The sequence below is a fragment of the Anthonomus grandis genome, chromosome 12, assembly GCF_022605725.1.
Source record: "Anthonomus grandis grandis chromosome 12, icAntGran1.3, whole genome shotgun sequence".
NCBI lineage: Eukaryota > Metazoa > Arthropoda > Insecta > Coleoptera > Curculionidae > Anthonomus > Anthonomus grandis.
Genome location: NC_065557.1, coordinates 29,210,667 through 29,230,506, shown reverse-complemented (window position 1 = coordinate 29,230,506; position 19,840 = coordinate 29,210,667). Strand labels below are relative to the sequence as shown.

General features: G+C 29.5%; 1 protein-coding gene across 1 annotated transcript in view; it reads right to left on the bottom strand.

Annotated features, from left to right (window-relative positions):
• Positions 1–272: 272 nt before the first annotated feature.
• LOC126743422 (fatty acyl-CoA reductase wat-like) overlaps positions 273–19,840 on the bottom strand; it is a 234,027-nt gene continuing 214,459 nt past the window's right edge. Inside the window, exons 10-11 of the transcript XR_007662865.1 lie at positions 14,008–14,248; positions 273–387 (exon numbers count right to left, since the gene is read on the bottom strand). The gene's annotated coding sequence lies outside the window, so the exon portion shown is untranslated. The remainder of the gene's footprint in view (positions 388–14,007; positions 14,249–19,840) is intronic.

Genomic DNA, 19,840 nt, shown 5'->3' with positions numbered 1-19,840 from the left:
AAAAATAATATAATCTTATTGTTTTTAGCTTATGCACATATAGATGCTTAGCATCTAGGTTCATCAAAAACTAAACATTTTTTTTGCATAATAATAAATTACAAATTTATAAATATATGTTATATTATCTTTATATGCAAAATTTATATAGTAAATATCAATGTATACCATTATCTCCAACCGAAGAAAAAAACAAATCTACATATGGTAACACCCAAATTCAACAATATTCTGTAAGGTTAAAAGGTATTTTACTAAGTATTTAATGCTTTTTAAAACAAACATTTAATCTCTACACTATTCTCTACAATCTTCGTATCCTGTGAGATAAACTAATACTGCAAAATCTCGATTGCAGAATCACTAAAAGTGAGTTTGTCGAAATTCCTAAAAAAAAACATAAAAAAATTATTTAAAACAAGTTAAGTAAAATTATATAAAAATGGAGAATTTATTCACAAAATAGAGTCAGCCTATTTTAATATGGGTGTATGAAAGCAGTTAATATGAGTGCTTTCGTACCTAAGAAAATATTGCATATTAATTTATTTTTTTAATTTTTTTACTCACCACATGGTAAATATAGAAAAAGATATAAAAGAATGGAAGTTCAAATATGTATAATATTAGGTAATGTTTTCTAAGTATCTATTGTCACTAAACTCCAATATTTTAAACTTGTATTCTATATGTCTACTTTTTTTTTAAAAATGTAGAAATGCTTTTACAATTTGATATAATAACTATTATGCAGATCCATAACTTTAAAACAAACATTTTCTGTTAGCCAACTTATGTGTATATCACTACCTTTATCCATAATGATATATGTCGCTTCCCTTTTCTACAAAGCAACTTAAGTCTTATATTAAATTCCAAGTACAAGCCATCATCAACACTTGAAAACGCAAACAATGGCGATAAAATCTTGACTACCAGCATATTGAATGTGCTTTTGTCAACTCTATGAATGCGTGTCTTCACTATTCGTAAGGATGTCCCACGATGGTCGATAGGCCCATCTGCGAGGTACCATTGCTATGCTATACTCGAGTTCTTATTCGTTTGACATTTTTCAAAAATTTCTTTTGTTCGTTGTTCGACGGTGTCGTACCCTTCGAAATTTGTGCATGGCTGCTTTATTATGTATGTTTAGGTAATGGAGAAATAGTTAACTTGCATTTACAAAATAAGTCACAATGTGATGGCACAGAAATAAGAGCACTTCATCAACAGTTTAAAATAATGTAAATTTTATGTTATTATTGGTTTATGTTATTAATTTATTATTTTAAGTCTCAATAAGTATTATCTAATAATAATGATGTTATTAACACATAAAATAATAAATAGGATGAAGCTAATGATTGATTTAGGCAGCATAAATGATAAATAATTTTGATTCTGTAATGCAAAACGACAATAATCTATGTTCACATTATGAAAATGGAAACATAATAAGTGACAAAGTGTCTATTGGCCTTTAAAAATCTAATATTATAACGTTATAAATATATATTTTTTTGGAAGGTTATTGTATAGGAATGCCGAAATTTTAAATATTATTTAATACATACATAATATACATGTGAAGATATCCTTTATTTTTCACATTGTAACAGAATTTTTTTCTTGTATAAAATACTAACACCTTGTTTTTCCAGATTTTATAATTATACCATCAACCATCACAAGTAGTTTTAAATTTATCCCGAAATGACCCTTCAAGCTTTAATCGGCCCTTTTTTAAGTAGTCTACCAAACAAAATAGATGTATGTAATCTATGCAGATTAGATACGAATCTGTACGGTATTCCAGCATCACGTCTAAATCATGTCACTAAATTACGCAAAAATGTGCATAGTTCTATTTTTTGTCCACAGAATTACTATAGGCATAGTTCCCTTCACAGCAAATGTCGATTTTTCAACAGCTGTTTTACAGCAATCTATATTTATTATAAAAGTTTATTATTATTACCATATTCACTTATAACTTAAGAACCGCAAAACAGAATCATGTGAAAATTTGCACAGTTATTAGCTGTTATCCTTGGAAGGTATAATAAGGATTTTATTCACAAGCTTGCTATCGATTTTGCAATAAAGTTAAATATTTTCAGTTAGATACTTTTCATTAATAATTTTTATAATTTTTTTATTAAACCTTATTAACTTTTGTTTAGTCAATAAAAAAATTGTGATATCACTGAGGATTAATGACTTTTTATGGTTTGCTATATTAATAGCTTTAGCTTAACATTATAATTTATCCTTCTTTTTGTTAGGCTCAGATGTTGTTAAACTAAACATACATTTTGGAAGCAAATTACAAACCACTAAAACATCCTAAATGTCATACATAGTCAGTCCTATAATAGAGTCCTTGAATATAAATTTCGATATATTTAAAAGGGCTTTACCTATTCATCGACCGCTTGAGCCCTACTTTTTGTACCGCCACCAAGTGTTCATTTAAAGTACCGCCCCGGATGTAGCTTCAGAACTTTAAAAGAAGTCTTCCACTTCTAACCTGTGTAAAAACTGCCCCATCTTAAGCAGCCAAAAGCACTACTAACTCTTTGTTCTTTACCCTCGTACTGGTTTAACCGCCTTGATGGGGGCAGGACTTCACCTGATATTCTCATCCGTATTACGCCTTTTAATAGACGATGTCTTAACTTTTCTTTAAAGTGAACTTTATTATACGTCATTTGATATGACCTTTATACGAAAAAACTTCTTAGCCTTTTATTGTCAAGACGTTATTTCTTTGCCTTATTGTCGTATGTCATTTAAGACGCAGTTTCCGCTCTATAACAGGTAACGATTATGTTGTGAGAACCTCGCAGATAATAAATTGTTTGCAGTAGATTATTATAATTTTTAGTAAGTATTAATTACATTTGTTATTGTAATAATTATCTAATATTGTAAATCTTTAAAAATACTAAAACATTTTGAAACAGTGGGGGAAGACTCAGTATTCAGGGTGGGGAGCTTTTGGGCCTAGAAGAGGATGACGCCTACGTTCTTGACTTCCCACTGGTTACCATATTAGTCAGAATTTGGAGGGTACCATTGAGAGAATGGCAGTATAGCTGAACCAGTTGGATGCCTCTTTCCTAGTTTCTTGGCAGAAGATCGACACTATAAGGACTTTCATTATAGCTTATTTCTCATTTACGTTGCGTAGTTCCCATGTGCGTAACACTTACGTGAAATTCTTGGAGGTCATTTTGATCTACAGTTATAAGGGCAATGCAGGTACTTTTCCCTTTTCAGTACTGTGAATCAAATATTTCGCATGCTCACAACGGTTGCGTCTTGCAAGGATGTGAAGATCGAGGGGTCTAATTATCATATCGGTACCATCATACATATGCCATATCAGGACATGGTCTAGGTTGCAATAAAACATGGTTTATATTTTATATTAGTATTAGTACTTTTTGTTTTCAATTTTCTTGTTTATTCTTTTGCTTGTTATAATAAAATATAATTACTATTACTTTGTTTATAGTTATAGTAATTTTAAATAATAATAATAATAATAATAATAAAAGTAATAATAAATTTCTTTCTTAGTACCAAACGAGGCTACATAGGCAAAGTCGTGGGCTACTCTTCTAAATCTAAAATACAAAAAAAAACTTATATAAACCTTAAAGAAACTAGAACCTATTCTTATGATCTAAAAAAATTAACATCATTAAAGAAAAAAAAACATCTTTAAACGAAAACAAAATGTTTGAATATTGATAAAATCAATGTCAATAAAAACAAATAAAAAAGCAAGAAATAGATTGTATCCAAGAAGTCTTATAACTGTTTCATTAGACAGTTAAATTTACAAACAAGATAAATTTTCCAAAAATCTATCTTGTTCGTGCCGTAATTTTTTAAATGATGCTTTTTATACCGGTTGTATACTATAAATTTTATTAAAATAAATGATTGGTAAGAACCGTTCAATTTAATATCTATTAGCGATACTATCCTATGCAATTTTATAGTTACTCGCCCTCATTTTAATTTTTCTATGGTTGAAATATCTGGTGTAATACTCAAATCACAAAACAGTCTTACTACTGACCAAAACTATTTATTTTATTCTAGACATATGTTCCACTAACGGTGTTAGCATCTCCATAAGAAGGTTAAATCTGGTTAAATCTTTTAAAATTTTAGGTCTCCCGAAGATTTTATCATCGTTAGCGTGCCTAGAATGAAATAAAGAATGTTGGTTAGTGGTAAAACTATTTTGTGATCTCATTGTAATTAACTTAATAAAATATGTTCTCCAGACTGTAATATTGGGTTATTCCCATCAGGACAGGTTCGGGAGTAGCACTACGTGCCCTTATTAATTAGACACAACTTGTTTTGTTCATAGCTCGGAATATATTCAATCAACGTTCATCAAAAAATACAGTCACCGAAATAGTCATGGTCATCAATAATTTAAGTACATTGAACCGATAAGTATGTTATTATTGCAATTTTGGAGTATTATAATTTGGTATGGCTTGAAGGTGTCAATGGCCTCTTATATTATAACAATGAATTTGTCGCAATTGCTTAGCTTAATTATTAAACATAAGTGTCCATTACAAGACATCAAACCTGAGAAGAGGTAATAATGAAGACGGCCTCTCTCTTGATGGTATTAAATAACATATTTATAAACGAACATCTATCTCCCCCGTAATGAACTCCCTTTTTAAAAAAACTCAGGCCAAATCTTACAAATATGTCTAGATTAATAATGGCAATATTTTAGTTCGAAAAATGCCCGAAAGCAAATTCAAATAAATTAAAAGTAAGGAAGATTTACTTACTATGTAGACTTTTTCTTAAAATTTAAATTTTGATTTGTGGCAGTAATTTTTTAGTCTCAATACATCCTATTAAAGTTTTTATTATCATTTGATCAGAATTTAAAATGCTTAAGATATAAAGCTTAGAACTTCTTTCCAATAACTTTAATTGTACCTTTTAAACAGAAACCTGGCTGATTATTGATATTTTTTATTCTGAACTATCCGACGGTTATTATGTTTTTTAACGGACTTAGAATAGACTGGGAGCATGAAAAGTGATGAAGATGGATGTTTAATTTCTATGTCCCAACAATATATTATTGAAAGACATTCCGAGTACCGATCTCAGGTGTACCTCAAGGTTTCCACTTGGAGCCCTTACTTTCCATAATTTATTTAGATGATGATAATTATGAAATGTTTTATTCTCTTTAAAATACCACCTAAGGTATACTATATTTTTGCCTTGGTGATTATTTTCTTTTACAGAATGATTTAGACAGATATTTTAAATATTTTCGGAAAAAAAACTTAATCTTAATTATTACGTTTATTTATTTATTTAATTTGCGCGTTTATTTCACATGTTTTTTACAAATTTAATCAAATTTGAGGTTACTAACTTCTACAAACTCTCTAAAAGCATAATGTTTTGCCTATAATTACAGTCGTTTAGGGTTTGCTTTCGTCATCTGGGCTTTGCAATATCTAGTATGTATGTTAAATACCAACATATTTTTTCTCTATAAACTAATTACCTACCATAACTTATTTTAAAATTTTCAAAAAACTTGCTTATTTCCAATCTGTCTCAATTTGCCTTTAAGCGGAATGCCTTCCTTATACAATAATTGCACATATTTTAGTATGGGATTATTTTATCACTCTCTTTCTATTCTAAGAAGAGAATGAGGGATCTTAGTTTGAGTTAACAATACTAAATTGAAAAATTAGGACTTTATTGTATTTTTGCTATTGTGAAATTTTTTGATTGAGTACTCCTAAAAAACTTTGATCTGTTAACATTCAAAAAATAAAAATTAAACAAATTAATCAGTGTAAAGAATAGAAAATCATATATTTCTTTTTTTGCCCAGCAAAGAAAATAAACCTGGTAAAATATAGATTTACCACAAATTAACACCCAAAAAGGTGCCTAGAATATATTGCAAATTAAATAAATCTAATAATTTAATAATTTTTCTTTTTTCTTTTTTAACGCGTATCCAAGCTTGATTAGATCAAAAGTGTGATTATCAGACTTTAAATTTGTTGACTGTATTTCATTTTAAGCCAAGTTGCCCTTTTTGGTTGAGGGACAAAAATTAAACGCAAATTAATTAGTTTGCTTATGTTAAAAATTCGCAAAACAATGTGCATATTTTTCAGATATTTTATTTAAAATTAAGATACTTTCAAAAATAATCAAAAGAAAAAATTTTGCAGATTAAATAATCTTGATCATCTAAATTGAATATCTAACAGCAGAAGTATTTTGGAATCAAAAAGTAGTATTTTTGTTACCAAAGATAGGACCCTTTAAGTTTCTAGTAAATGGGTAAACGTCCCTTTAAGTTATAGATTTAAAAAACTGACATATTTTAATATTCCATATCTTAAAAAATAACACTTTAGTCTTACAAAGATCGTAAGTTCACATAGGGTTTTCATTTTATTTTAGAGAAATTTTCATCCTATAAACTTACCTTTTGCTATCACTAAAATATATAGTTATATTTACAATAATTTTTTAATACTCATCCTATTTATTGCTATATTATTGCTATATTAATAATTAGAAACTAAATAATTTAAAAAGTATAACAATATTCTTAGTTTTAGAAATAGGTCCTTTTTTAACATAATGGCTTAACAAATTTTACCCTTTTGATGCACTGATGTAGAAATTTTCTGCCTATTTCTCTAAGCTAACATTCGAAAAACTAAAACCTTTACATATTGCCGCAAGTTCCGCAGGGGGGCTTTAATCTAGGTATTTAGTCACAAAGACATAAAAGAAAATTCGGCCAAAGGCATTATGCTTGACCACCATTTGAACGTTATTGAAATATATAAAAGAGGGAGGTATATTTTGGATTTTTCGAAAAGCTTAAGTAGGCGGATAGTTTGTCGGCTAAATACTTTGAATTTAACTTGAAAAAATTGGTGACTTAATATAGATCTTTAGATTAAAATGCAGTACTTTAAAAGTCTTTATAAGGCATCGCCAGAAGATTATTATTTAAATTAATAAACTGAATAAACCCAAATATCAAGTTATTTAACTTCCTTTACATAATTTCAAGAAAAATAATATAGTTTGAAAGTGGAAATCACTTACATAGGTACATATATTTTTTTATACTACGAAAAATAAAGTACTCTTTTAACCCTTGCTCTAGAGTTTAGAAATTTTAAAAAGCTTAAAATTTCTTGTAAGAGGCTTTGGAGAAAGTTGAAAAATCCTAAATTAAATAATGTTTGCTAACTCTTATATTTATTAGTCTTTTACCATATGGTTATTATTACGGTATACACCTAAATGATAAGCCTCACTTTCCCACGATATGATCCCATCGCAGCAGGAATAGAAAAACGTCATCAGTATTGCCCTCGCCCTTTAAATTGGATAACATCGATCATAGTATAACAATTCTTAGTAATTAGCAGTATCTGTGACCTGCTACCATATGACATCATCGGAATTCCCATACTTTGATGATGTTCTCGAGGGTTGATACACCTATACATGTAATGGGGTTGTTAAAAATTACAACGCCATATGGTTTGTGTTACCTGTTGATTAAAGTTACGAAATATACGCGCTATAATATTTGTTATATGGTTTAGTTAAAAGGCTAATGTAAAATGTATGTACATACATTAGATATAAGCGCTAATGCTTTGTATTTAATTTGTATACTATGTATCGATTATACATTATCAAGATTTATTCTTACTTATACGGAAGTTAGTTGTAGATAATAATATTAATAATAATAAAAATAATATATTTACGACAAAGTGGTTCATTACGAAAGATAAATATGTCAAACATATACAGGGTGATTCAGTAAAAATGGGAAATCTCTGAAAAATAGATACTACACACCAAAAAATGGCAATTGAGCTTAACATGTCTTATACAAATGTTGCAGGTTTACGAGATACGGGGTATTTAAAGTTAGAATTTTTATTTGAAATTTCTTAATAATTATTGATTTTAAGCAGTATCATCGTGAAAATTGGTGACTTCATGTGCTTTGACATGAAAATTTCGAATTTTGTAGTGAATTATTTATACAGGGCATTAGTTACACCCTTTTAAGTAAATTACATCTATTTTGCCTAATCAGTTATGGCTAAAACGACTAGAAAATCTAAAAGGCAGTTCAATTTTGAATAAAGATGGTACTCTTGTGTATTTCATGTACCAGCGTAAAGAATCCTAAGCCACCGTTATTACATTGGCTTGATAGGAATTTATTCTTTTAAATTACTGCTGTGCTGAGTAACAACAGTAAAGAACAAATAACAATCAGTAACAACATTAAAAGAAAACTTTAAAGTAGATGCTCAAAATGCCCGCTTTCCACTTCAATACACGTCTCCTTAAAGATCTTTAAATATTAAATAACATTTGTCAATTATTTTTGATAATATTAGCAGCTTCTTGAATTTTCTGTCGTGATTCTTCGATGGAATTAATTATATCTTTGTAAACCATGTCCTTCATCTGTGACCATTTTGAGAAGTCTATAGGGTTTAAGTCTGAACTTCTAGGTGGCAAAAAAAATTCACTGCCATACCCAATTCACTGGTGAGGAAAATGTTCATTCAGGTATCGCCGTATTGGCAGAGAAAAATGTGGCGGTGTCCTGTCTTGCATAAACCACATGTTCCGACTTATGGCTAGCTGTACATCTTCTAGTAGTGGGTTTAACTGTTGTTCAAGGAAGTTTAAATAGAGGCCCGTTCAGATTAGGAGGAAGTTACAAAAAAAATACCAATAAAAAAACAGATATCACACCACACGAAATACTTACCTTGATTTCATGCTGAACTGACCATATGGATTTTCGGAGTCCCACAATTGTTTGTCCATTGAAAACACCTCATCTAGTAAACGTCGCCTCATCGGTGAAAAGAAGGTCATTAAGAAATTTCTAGTTTTCGGATTGTTTATTGAGCTGTGGGCGAACTGCTAAATCTTGAGGTAACAAATTTTAGACAGAAGTATAGTGATATAGACGGAGATTATCTTTCTTTAAAATTCTCCAGATAGACGATTGGCTTATTCCTGTTGCCGTACTTAAACAACGAGTACTAAGAGATCTGGATTTTCCGCAATGCGAGCAAAAACTCTTCTTTATTATCGACGTTGATATTTTTTGAAGCACCATTTAAGGTTTTAGGACGAAAACACCCTGTTTTGCCTAGGTGGATATAAATAATAAACGTCTGAACAGTTTCTGATTGGGTTGTCTTCAATTTGGATACAATTCTAAATATTTTCTGGCTGCACCAAGTCCACTATAATTTGACTGAGCAAAAATTCAAATCATATCACGCATTTTACTGTTGAAATATTCATTATGACGTGGCATTTCCTTATTTTAGAATTTTTACCAGAAATAATACACTCTTACTTAGTGACAATAAAATTGTCATATAATTTCTTTACACGAAAAACTGATAAGCGCTGACACAAGCCTACTTAAAAAAAAGTCAATGTAATAAAAATGGCTTAGGATTCATTATGCTGAATGTGTAAAATACAAATAACTTAAAAACTGATACAGTTACATGAAATAAACAAAAGTAACTTTTTTATTCAAAATTGAACTGTCTTTTAGATTTTCTGGTCGTTTTAGCCATAACTGATTAGGCAAAAAAGATATGTTGTAATTTACCTAGGTAACAAAGTGTAACTAACTTATAAAAAAATCTGAATTTTCATGTCAAAACAAATAAATTCACCAATTTTCAAGACGATACTACATAAAATTACAAAATTATGAAGAAATTTCAAATTAAAATTCCAACTTTAAATACCCTGTATCTCGTAAACCTGCAAAATTTGTATAAGACATGTTAAACTAAATCACCATATTTTGGTGTGTAGTATATCCAGTTCAGAGATTGCCCATTCTTAATGAATCACCCGTATAGAATTTATAGAGGAAATTTAAAAAAAAAAGATTATTTATGGATCTAGCATCCTTCATAACAAAATACTAGGTGCTTTAGCAACATTTTTTAAAAATTAACCTATACCTTATGAAAACATGGTATTCTTTTATCATATTTCATTTATCACATTATTACATACTGTGTGTACAGGGTGGCCAACTAAGAATGGACGTCGGCCCTAAAAAAATAACACAGGCCCTAATCATCGGCAAATAGTAGTGCCGATTTTCAGCTGGTTTTATATTTCAAGATAAAAACTTCCCTCAGCACTTTATTTGACATATGACAGAAATTTGTTGTGAGGAAATCCTTTTAAAATATTAATATAACATCGTATGTTATTGGATATTTGTTGGCAAAAGAAAATTTGAGATTTAAAGGAGCTATTGAGTCCTCTAACGGCTGACCAATGGACAAAATAATTTCCAGCATTTTTCTTGTGCACTTTTGTTTAGACTATAATTTATTTAGTCGCCGCGCCAGCCGCATGATATAAATTTAATATTTTATTACAGGCGGCATATTAAGTTTTATAAACAGTCTTAGCTTTATAAACAGAGTTATTAGATTTAATTTCTTAAAACCGCTTATTCAATTTCCTTACTAAAGCCGACAAATAGTACAAAGATCCTTCTATAATCAAAAATGCAACGTTTCATTATGTAAGCATTTTACACAGCCACATTCTCCACTCCATCCATATTTTTATATACATTCACACTTTTTACTTCAGACCAACAGGTCATTAAACAGTATATAACACAAGATTCGGTTAGAATCAGAATTTTACTTTGTAAAATTTTTATTTGTATATTTTATACAACAATAACAGAATTGTACGGTTAGTGCAGTGCTTTATTTCATTCTTCTAATTACACTTATTTACCGAAAAATTGGTGTTTTATTGAAGAAAAAATCACAACCCAGAATACCGTGTGTGGAAAAGCCCATACACAAAACAACTTTAATAAAAAAAAAATTCAATTCATTCTTAGTTTTGGCCACCCGGTACATACATTTTTAATTGATGTTATTTGATATTTATCAAAAAAAAATATAAAAAGAAAAAAGAAAAGTTTTTTTAATTTTATTGGAAACCGTGTATATAAATTGGTCCATTTACATTGAGATACCATCTGGAAAACAGTACCTTTTAATTTTAAGTAAATTTTAAGGCCAGAAAAAGTTAAGATGATATTACTGTTGCTGTGATGTTGCCATTGTACTGAACGTTTTATTTAAATTTTATACCATAATCTTTTTACCTTATTGTAAATGACAGTTTCTAGAAAATAGAAATGAACAGTAAAAAAAAGAGAACGGCAAATCACTGTAATAGTTAAATGTAATATTAAGCATGTTTCTTTTTAAAATTAAAATGCTAATCACCATAATTTGCCTTAAAAACATTATGTTGTTGGAGTGTAAATATTCCTGCTTTAGTTTCTTAACCAACGTTTAGCTATTTATCTTTAAGATTTAAAACTTTAAGAAATGCCTAATAAGGGATTGCAACTGTTTGCAGTGATTATGCAAGAATTTCTTGAGAAGTCTAAAAAAATGATTACTCTGATCGGTGAATCAAAAGAAATAGTTCATTAATGACGTGTTTTTGCTGTCTCTTATGAGGCAATCTGAAAAAAACTATGTATTTACCTACGACACATAAAATATGATGCAACGCATCAGAAATAATTTTAGAGCTATCAGTAGAGAGACTCTTATCTGCTGTGATAAAAAACATTTATAAAGAATGTTAATGTCGGCGGTCACCAATTCGAACATTTGATAGATTGGCCTTTCAAGCCGCTTTAAACAATTTACTAATAATTTTGATTTTGTAAATTCGGTCACATTTTAGAAAGACTTTTAGAGACTAAGACCAAAGACAGAATCAACGCATAACGTTTTATAAAGACCTACACGCTAAATTTATCAATCTTGATCAAATTAAATAATCGGAAGATAATAAGGATAATAATCGGTCTGTTTAAAGGCCAACGCAAATTAAGCAAACACCTAAAATATTTAAAAATAGCAAAAAATAATTTCTGCAGACTCTCTAAAAGAGGAGAAAGAAACTTCTAGACATATTTTATATTACTATAAAGCATTATGTAGGGTTAGCTTTGAGTTCAAGCCAGAACCAAACTATAATATAGAACATTTGATTATAAAAATATTTTCCTCAAACTTCAACTCCCCCTTGTAAAATCTAATCCAACTAACTAGTTTTATTCTGTCCTTTAACCATATATTTTTATTAAAAAAAAAACAAGTAGATCTTCAATTAAACTAATGTAGTCAAGGTCAAAAGTAGATTTCACCACATCTTTTTTCCTGCAATGCCAAGTAACTTTTATCAGAATCTTTTTATTTTAAAATGCAGTATTTATTTAATATTATACATTAAACGACTATTACAAGTTAAATGAATCACCATAATTCATGCCAAAATATGTGTATTAACTTGTTCGTTACCTCTTAATCAGTATAAAAAAACTTAATGCTTTTAACAAATCTGCTTGCAGCTAGTGTATCCAGCAACATTGCTTATCTTTTTCTTTTGATGTGCCAACTTGTAAAAAACCTGTCTATGGATTTTTTGTATTCCAACTTTCAATCAATGGAGAATTAAATAGTATCACTCATCTGAGAAAACAAAAGCGTGTTTTCTTTTTTATTTTTTTGTTAAACAAGAAATATTGGAATTACTCTACAGTAGAATTCGTTTAGTGCTCAAACTTATATTATGGAAGTTGTGGAGCCGTTTGCTACGTATAATCCAGGGATCGACATTTCAAATTTTTCCAAAATTACTCAACGCTCCATAATGGTTTCGACGTAATTTAACAAGGTTATATTACAGTCGCTGTAACATATCATTAACAATATTTTTCCATGGCACTTAAATTAGTGATACATTGCATTGGAATATATAGGAAACCTCAGGGTTGTCTAGGTATCGTCATCGGTGTACTTGCAAGGGTCATTAGAACCAGACCTATGCGGACCGCAGGATATATCGCATACACATAGAAAATATAATATAGCGAAATAGTTTTGGACATATGGTTATAGGAACTTTTAAATTATTTTTGAGATATTTGCATTAATTTTAAAAAACTTTATAGCTTGTTGTTTTATCAAAAATAATCTAAAATACTCCGTAACTCAGTATTGTACTATAATGCGTATTGAGGGCATTACTCTATCATAAAAAATCTTTCAAATATCATTACTAGATTGGGCGTTTTTAATAAACATTAAAACTGCTGATTAGCTAAAATATATAATCCCTGTATAAGCAACGTAAATACTTTTATAACCAATATTTTTATTTTGACGTGGATTCTTAAGAATGACAACACAAAGATGTCAATAATGTAATAATTATCTTATATAGGTAACAATAAAGCTTTTGCTTTAGAATGCCAAATTAGGGCAAACGACGAGTGAAAAAGACTACTAACAAATTTATCTATTTTTTGGTGTGGCTGGTGAACTAATTTGACAAACTTGGTTTAATTTAAGAAAAAAAGGTTTGATCGTTAAAAGAAAATAATCGCTATTTTAAATTAATTTCCATGGTTCGTGTTAAAAAATACTTATTAAATTATATTTAAAATACAATAAATTTGCAATAAATAATGTAAAATATTTAATTTAATGCTTTGTTATTTTCGGAGTTATAGCAAAAAAGAATAAATATAAGCTAGTGATCAAAAGATGTAAAAAATAATATGATTATAGTTTCTATCAGCTTTAGTCATCAAGTTTATCTAAACGATGCCTTTTCTGTCTTGAGTTTCGCTGTTGTTAAAGAGTAAATACTGCAAAAGAAGGCTGAACCTCTTTTGAGACATCGTTGTACATCCAATGTTTTATCTTTTGTCAAATACTGTGTGTCTGGATGGCTGAAGTTTCGAGCTTGTAGTTTTTTATTTGTATATTGTACATTATCCAAAGTTATTATATTTTCTGCTCTTACCTTTACAGCTAAATTTCGGTACCTCTGTTGCCATTTTGTACTCTACCAATAAGCTCACTTTCTCTGCTGAAGCCCGAGCTGCTTGATACAACAGATCCCAATAAATCTGCATCAGAATTAGCTGACCTTTTACTTTTTCACTGCTTCCGAATCGGATGCCTCGTGCTCCGCAAGATCGTTATCTTTCGTTTCTTCTCATAAATGAAGTAAACGCTTTTGCTTTGCTCCATAAGAACACATTCTAAAATCAATTCCATAATTTAGAACAATTTGTAAAAAATAAAGCTAAAGCAATTACCTTGCACAATGGCAGATTCAAACTGTTGTTCAAATTTGTTCAACGTCCCGTACTAAATATACAAAAATTTAAACAAAAACTCCAAGATAAGCTAATAGAAGAAAATATAGATTCATTTCAAAATTTAATTAACGTAATTGGCAATTGTAAAATAAAATCAACAATTAATAAAAAAATTAAATGTCGACAAAACAATGATTGGATAACACCAGAATTATTAATTTTAATTAAAGAAAAAGAATTGGCGTATAAGAAAAATAAAAAAGCTCCAGAAAATAATAACTTCAAATTAAATTTTACAAGGTTAAAAAATTCACTAAATAATAAAATAAAAGCATTAAAAAATGCGTACTTTAAAAACAAATGGGCCCAAGCAGCACAAAATACAAGAAAACAGTGGGATACAATAAATCTGTTTTTAAATAATAATTCTACTAAAAGCAATATAAACCAAATCGAAATTAATGGTCTATTAGAAAATGATGATAAAAAAATTGCAGACAGTTTGAACAAATATTTTACGGAGGTAGGTGCGACCATAATCGAGGACATGCGACTGATACAAAAAATATATTAAAACAAGATTTTAAGGAGATTAAATGTGATAATAGTATATTTTTTGAGCCGACAGACAGTAATGAAATAAACAACATAATATTAAGCCTAAAACGAAATGCGGCTCCGGGCCATGATAAAATTACAATACTTGATCTAACTAATATAAAAGAGTACATATTAAATATACTAGTCATACTTATAAATAATGCATTCAACATAGGCGAATTTCCTCCTGACCTCAAAATATCTAAAGTATGTCCAATTCATAAATCTGGTCCTGAAACCCAATTAAATAACTACAGGCCTATATCTATAATAAGTGTCTTTTCAAAAATTATCGAAACAGTGATTAAGAGGCGGATGATGTCATTTATAGAAAAATATATCTCATACGATTTATTAATATGGGTTTCTTAAAAACAGCAGCACTTTAAGTGCTACTATAGATCTCCTTAACTATGTGTCAGCTAATTTAGATCAAGGCAAAATTATCATAGCAGTTTTTGTCGATTTAAGAAAGGCATTTGACGTAGTTAATCATGACATATTATTAAACAAGCTGGAAGAAATGGGTTTTCGGGGATCTGCACAGTCTTTGATTGGGTCATACTTACTTAATAGAAGACAATATGTACATGTAAATAATAAAGAAAGTAATATCTCAACATTTAACTGTGGTGTCCCTCAGGGGTCCGTGTTGGGACCATTACTGTACTCACTGTATGTTCTGAGTTTACGGGTAGCAGGGTTAGACGCCCAATATTATACATTTGCTGACGATACTGTATTATTGTATTCGGATAACGATTGTGATAGATTGGTTAATAGGGTAAATGATGATCTAACTAAATATAGTCAATGGTTACTACAAAATAATCTTAAAATAAATTTGGACAAAACCAAATATATCCTATTTAAACAGAAAAATAAGACAATAAATCAAGTTAGAATATGTCTAAATGGTGCGACTTTAGAAAATGTAAATAATATAAAATATTTGGGACTTACACTGGATGAGAACCTTAATTGGAACGCTCATATTGACTACTTAAAAAGTAAGATAATTCCCTTTACAGGAGCATTTTATAAATGTAAGCACTTCTTAAGTAACGCAGCTAAATATAAAATATATAATGCTTACTTTCTTTCAAACTTGCGGTACCTAATTCCAGTGTGGGGAACCTGTTGTAAGTACAATTTTCAAAGAGTTGAAATTTTGCAGAGTAAAGTACTCAAGATTTTATTTAATCTTGATTATTTTATGCATGCGGGGGACATATTTGAATTATTGAAAATCCACTCAATTAGTCACATACTTAAAATAGAACAAGCAAAATTAATATTTAAAATAATTAATAAGCTACAAAAATCAAATTACACTATTGTTTATTCTAGTGAAATACATGCACATAATCTAAGAAACAACAATATTCGACTAAGTAGTGCTAGAACAAACATTGCCCTTAGAAACCCAATCAACGCAGCGACACAAACCTATAATGATCTGTCTTATAAAATAAAACAAGAAGTTTCTTATTATAAATTTATTAGAATGGTTAAGCAATCCTTACACTATTAACAAAGTTGCTAATATGTAATTCTATGGCCACATTGTTTCAATAACATATTTCTTTTAAATGTAACTTCGGTACCAATGCTAATATAAGCATTGCTTAGAAGTTTATTCATATATTGGACTTGTGTGTTTATTAAGTTTATGAAATAGGCAATATTATAAATATGTATTAAGAAAAAAAAATGTAAAAAAAATCAATTTTGTAACCAGATAATTGCTTTAATATATGAAGTGTTTTCAAAAAAACTGAGCAAATGTGTGATATGGCACCTTAATTGAGCGTCACACGTTGGTATCTTTATGAAAAAAATTAATTTCATTCTATTTGATTTTTTTAGTATTTTAAATTATTGCTTCCCAAGGAATGCTCTTTCCAACGATACCCAATTTGTTAAAATAGGTCAAACCGTTAAGAAGTTAAAGCAGGTTATTGCAAAAACAATTGAACTCTCTTTCTTAACGATTCTTAATTCTTAACGAGCAGAAAATTATTTCACTTCAATTTTGATACAAAAATAAAACAATAGACCCATAATGAATTCTTAATATGGTCTATTGCCATCTCTAGCTGCAATGACCGCTTGAAGTCTTCGCGGGATTCCTCGTATCAAATTTTGAAAACTTTTCCCACTCCTCACGAGCAGCATGTTCCATGATAAAGCATAAACATAGCTTTTGCACAGTGCTGCTTTTTGTATGAGAAAAGATATATAAAGATATATAAAGATATATATAAAGATATATATGTTTTAACTGATATTTATTTTTATTTAAATTTTCTTAACAAAATAAATAGTGGTGCGATAATTTTGTCCAGGAGTTAGAGAACTATTTAATAGAGGAAAATTCTGCTTATAGGAAAAATGTTTGTATTAAAATTTTAGGGATCTGATAAAACTTTTTAAGCTTTTTATCTTAAGATTTTTAGATAACAAAGAAAATTTGTCAAAAATCTGTATTTTATTATACATTGGCCTTGGCTTGTTCCGGGAAAGAGTGTTTTTGTTCACAGCAACCTAATGCTTACAAAGTGGCTTAAGAGCGAAAAACAGATAATGAGATGACATCTAAGAGTCTGCCGGCTGCAAACCGCATCAAACAATGAGCGATACGCCATCGATGATCGTTTAACAAAAGCCAGATTAGCCTCTGTCATGATGGCTTCGCTGACGTTACTGACATTTGGTCTCTTTATTGGGATCCGTGTAGGCTGGTATTGTACTTTGACTAAGTAGCCAGTGGCAGCGGATTCACCTTATTTTTTATTTTACTAGGAGCCTTGTAGGTATGTTTTATAAGGTGTTGATTTTTTAACAACAATAGCTTGTTGTCTGTTAAGAAAACTGTTATGTTGTCGATAAGAATAACCAGAAAAAATTGGAAAAATAAAAAGAACCTAAAGGTCCTAAAAAGCCCTAAAAAAGTGTTGTTTACATTTTGTAAGAAAATTGTAAATTGTAAGTATTTTGTAATCAAAAACAGTTATATATATATACATATAGATGTGTCGAAATAAAAAAAACTGTACCAGAAATGTATTTATTTTCCAATTTTTCCGCTTAACTTGTTTAAAATAATTGTCTGGCTACACCACTGCAATATTTTTAGCATATTTTTTTCAGCCCCTTTGAAATCAAGTCCTTGTAACTTAATTGATAATACCGTCGATTTTTATCGTGTAAAACCCCATTACCATATTATTCTGCCATAAAAGCTCATATATTAGGAGTGTTTTTCATTATAAAATTTGATTTATTTATGAAAGAATTATATTGTTTTTTGAAATAAAATTAATGTTCGATTATATATGTAAATTATTAGCGTTCAAACTCCAAAAGTTATATAATTATAAAAACTCGTCTTTCTTTAAAGAATTTAAATTAAGTTACCAATTATTTAAATGAAAATATTTAAACTCTTTTAAAATTTAAAAAATTTAAGATAAGATTTAAAGCGGAGTGATTCGACCGCACTTAGCGAGCTTTCTATAATAGTTGTGATTTAACGTGGCTTATATTTATTTAGATTTTCCTTAACAGATCTTGTTATGGTCTGGTTTATTAAGTATGTTTTACTTAAAATATATATATTAAGTAAAACAAACGTGTGTAGTTCAAAGTTTGAAAGTTAAAAGTATGTAGTTAAATTACTTGCATTTAGTACCAATATTAGTATTTGCTCGAGGGTATAGTTTTTAGCGGTTTATCTTAAATTAAATTTTAAATTTTTAAAAAAATTTATGGAATAATTTAGAAATGCTAAGATGCTACATTACTTTTACCAATAAAAACCAATCATTTTAAGAGAACGCTGACAGCTTAACCTATCAGGTTTTACTATAGAATAAATAAGGCCCAAAACTAGACCGTAGAGGTGAAAATAATAGACTAAATATAGGTAGAACCCTAAATAAACGTAACTAATTAACTTAACAGCATTACAGTATAGGAACTATGCGAATAATAAATGTATTTACATTTTTATAACATTGCTTCCCTTTAAAGATGCATCGTCCCAATGATCAAGTTTGATCCCGTGGGATAAAATCTATCAACTATTCCTACTATCAGACTGAGGGTGTAGTGGAGTTGTAGGTATATTATTGATTCACAGCAACTGGTACACTTGTTGGAGTACTTGTAACTGAAAGTTTCTTCCTTAAGCACTATGAATCTCTTTGGGTCCACCAAATTAGCAAATCCAGCTCTGCAAAAGTACTTCAGCTACTGTGGTTGCTTCTTGGTTGGGAATGGCTCCTTAAATCAAGCCACTTACTAAAATTATTTTTTGAAACCAGACCAAATCTATTTCCAAAACTGCTAGTGGCAAAAGGTCCTGCTAGATTTTCGGAAATTCGAATTCGGTCAAATTCGTTTAAAATATGCACCAATAAGATATTGCATCATTTTCCTTTGGTCCAGGTTCTTGGGCCCTTTCTGGTTGATGAGCATTGCTTAAACTATCGGCATCTGGATTTAACATTTTCATAACTGTTCAACCAATAAAACCTTTCTCCACTTTTGTAAAGGCCTTATTAACTTAAAAGTATCCTTCGCCGACACCACGATAAACAGTTTCAAGAACTTATGGAATTCGTTTTTAAGGACTGTCAGCTAAATTTTTTACTTTTTCATATTGGCTCTCTGGAGATTTTTCAGAAATATCTATCCATTCTGGCTTTGAAATGTCTTGAGACTTCAGTTCCACTACTTAAGACCATACGCTAATATTCTCTTTATGTTCCAGGTGTTGATCATATCGTTTCCGGTTTACCATTCTAATCAAAACAGTAGATTTCTTCTGAGTAAATAACGTCCTTGCTGGAAGAATTCCAAATTTAGAGAAAAGTTTTGTGCTGTGGTATCACAAAATTGGCGAGTACGATGATCAGGTACATCAGA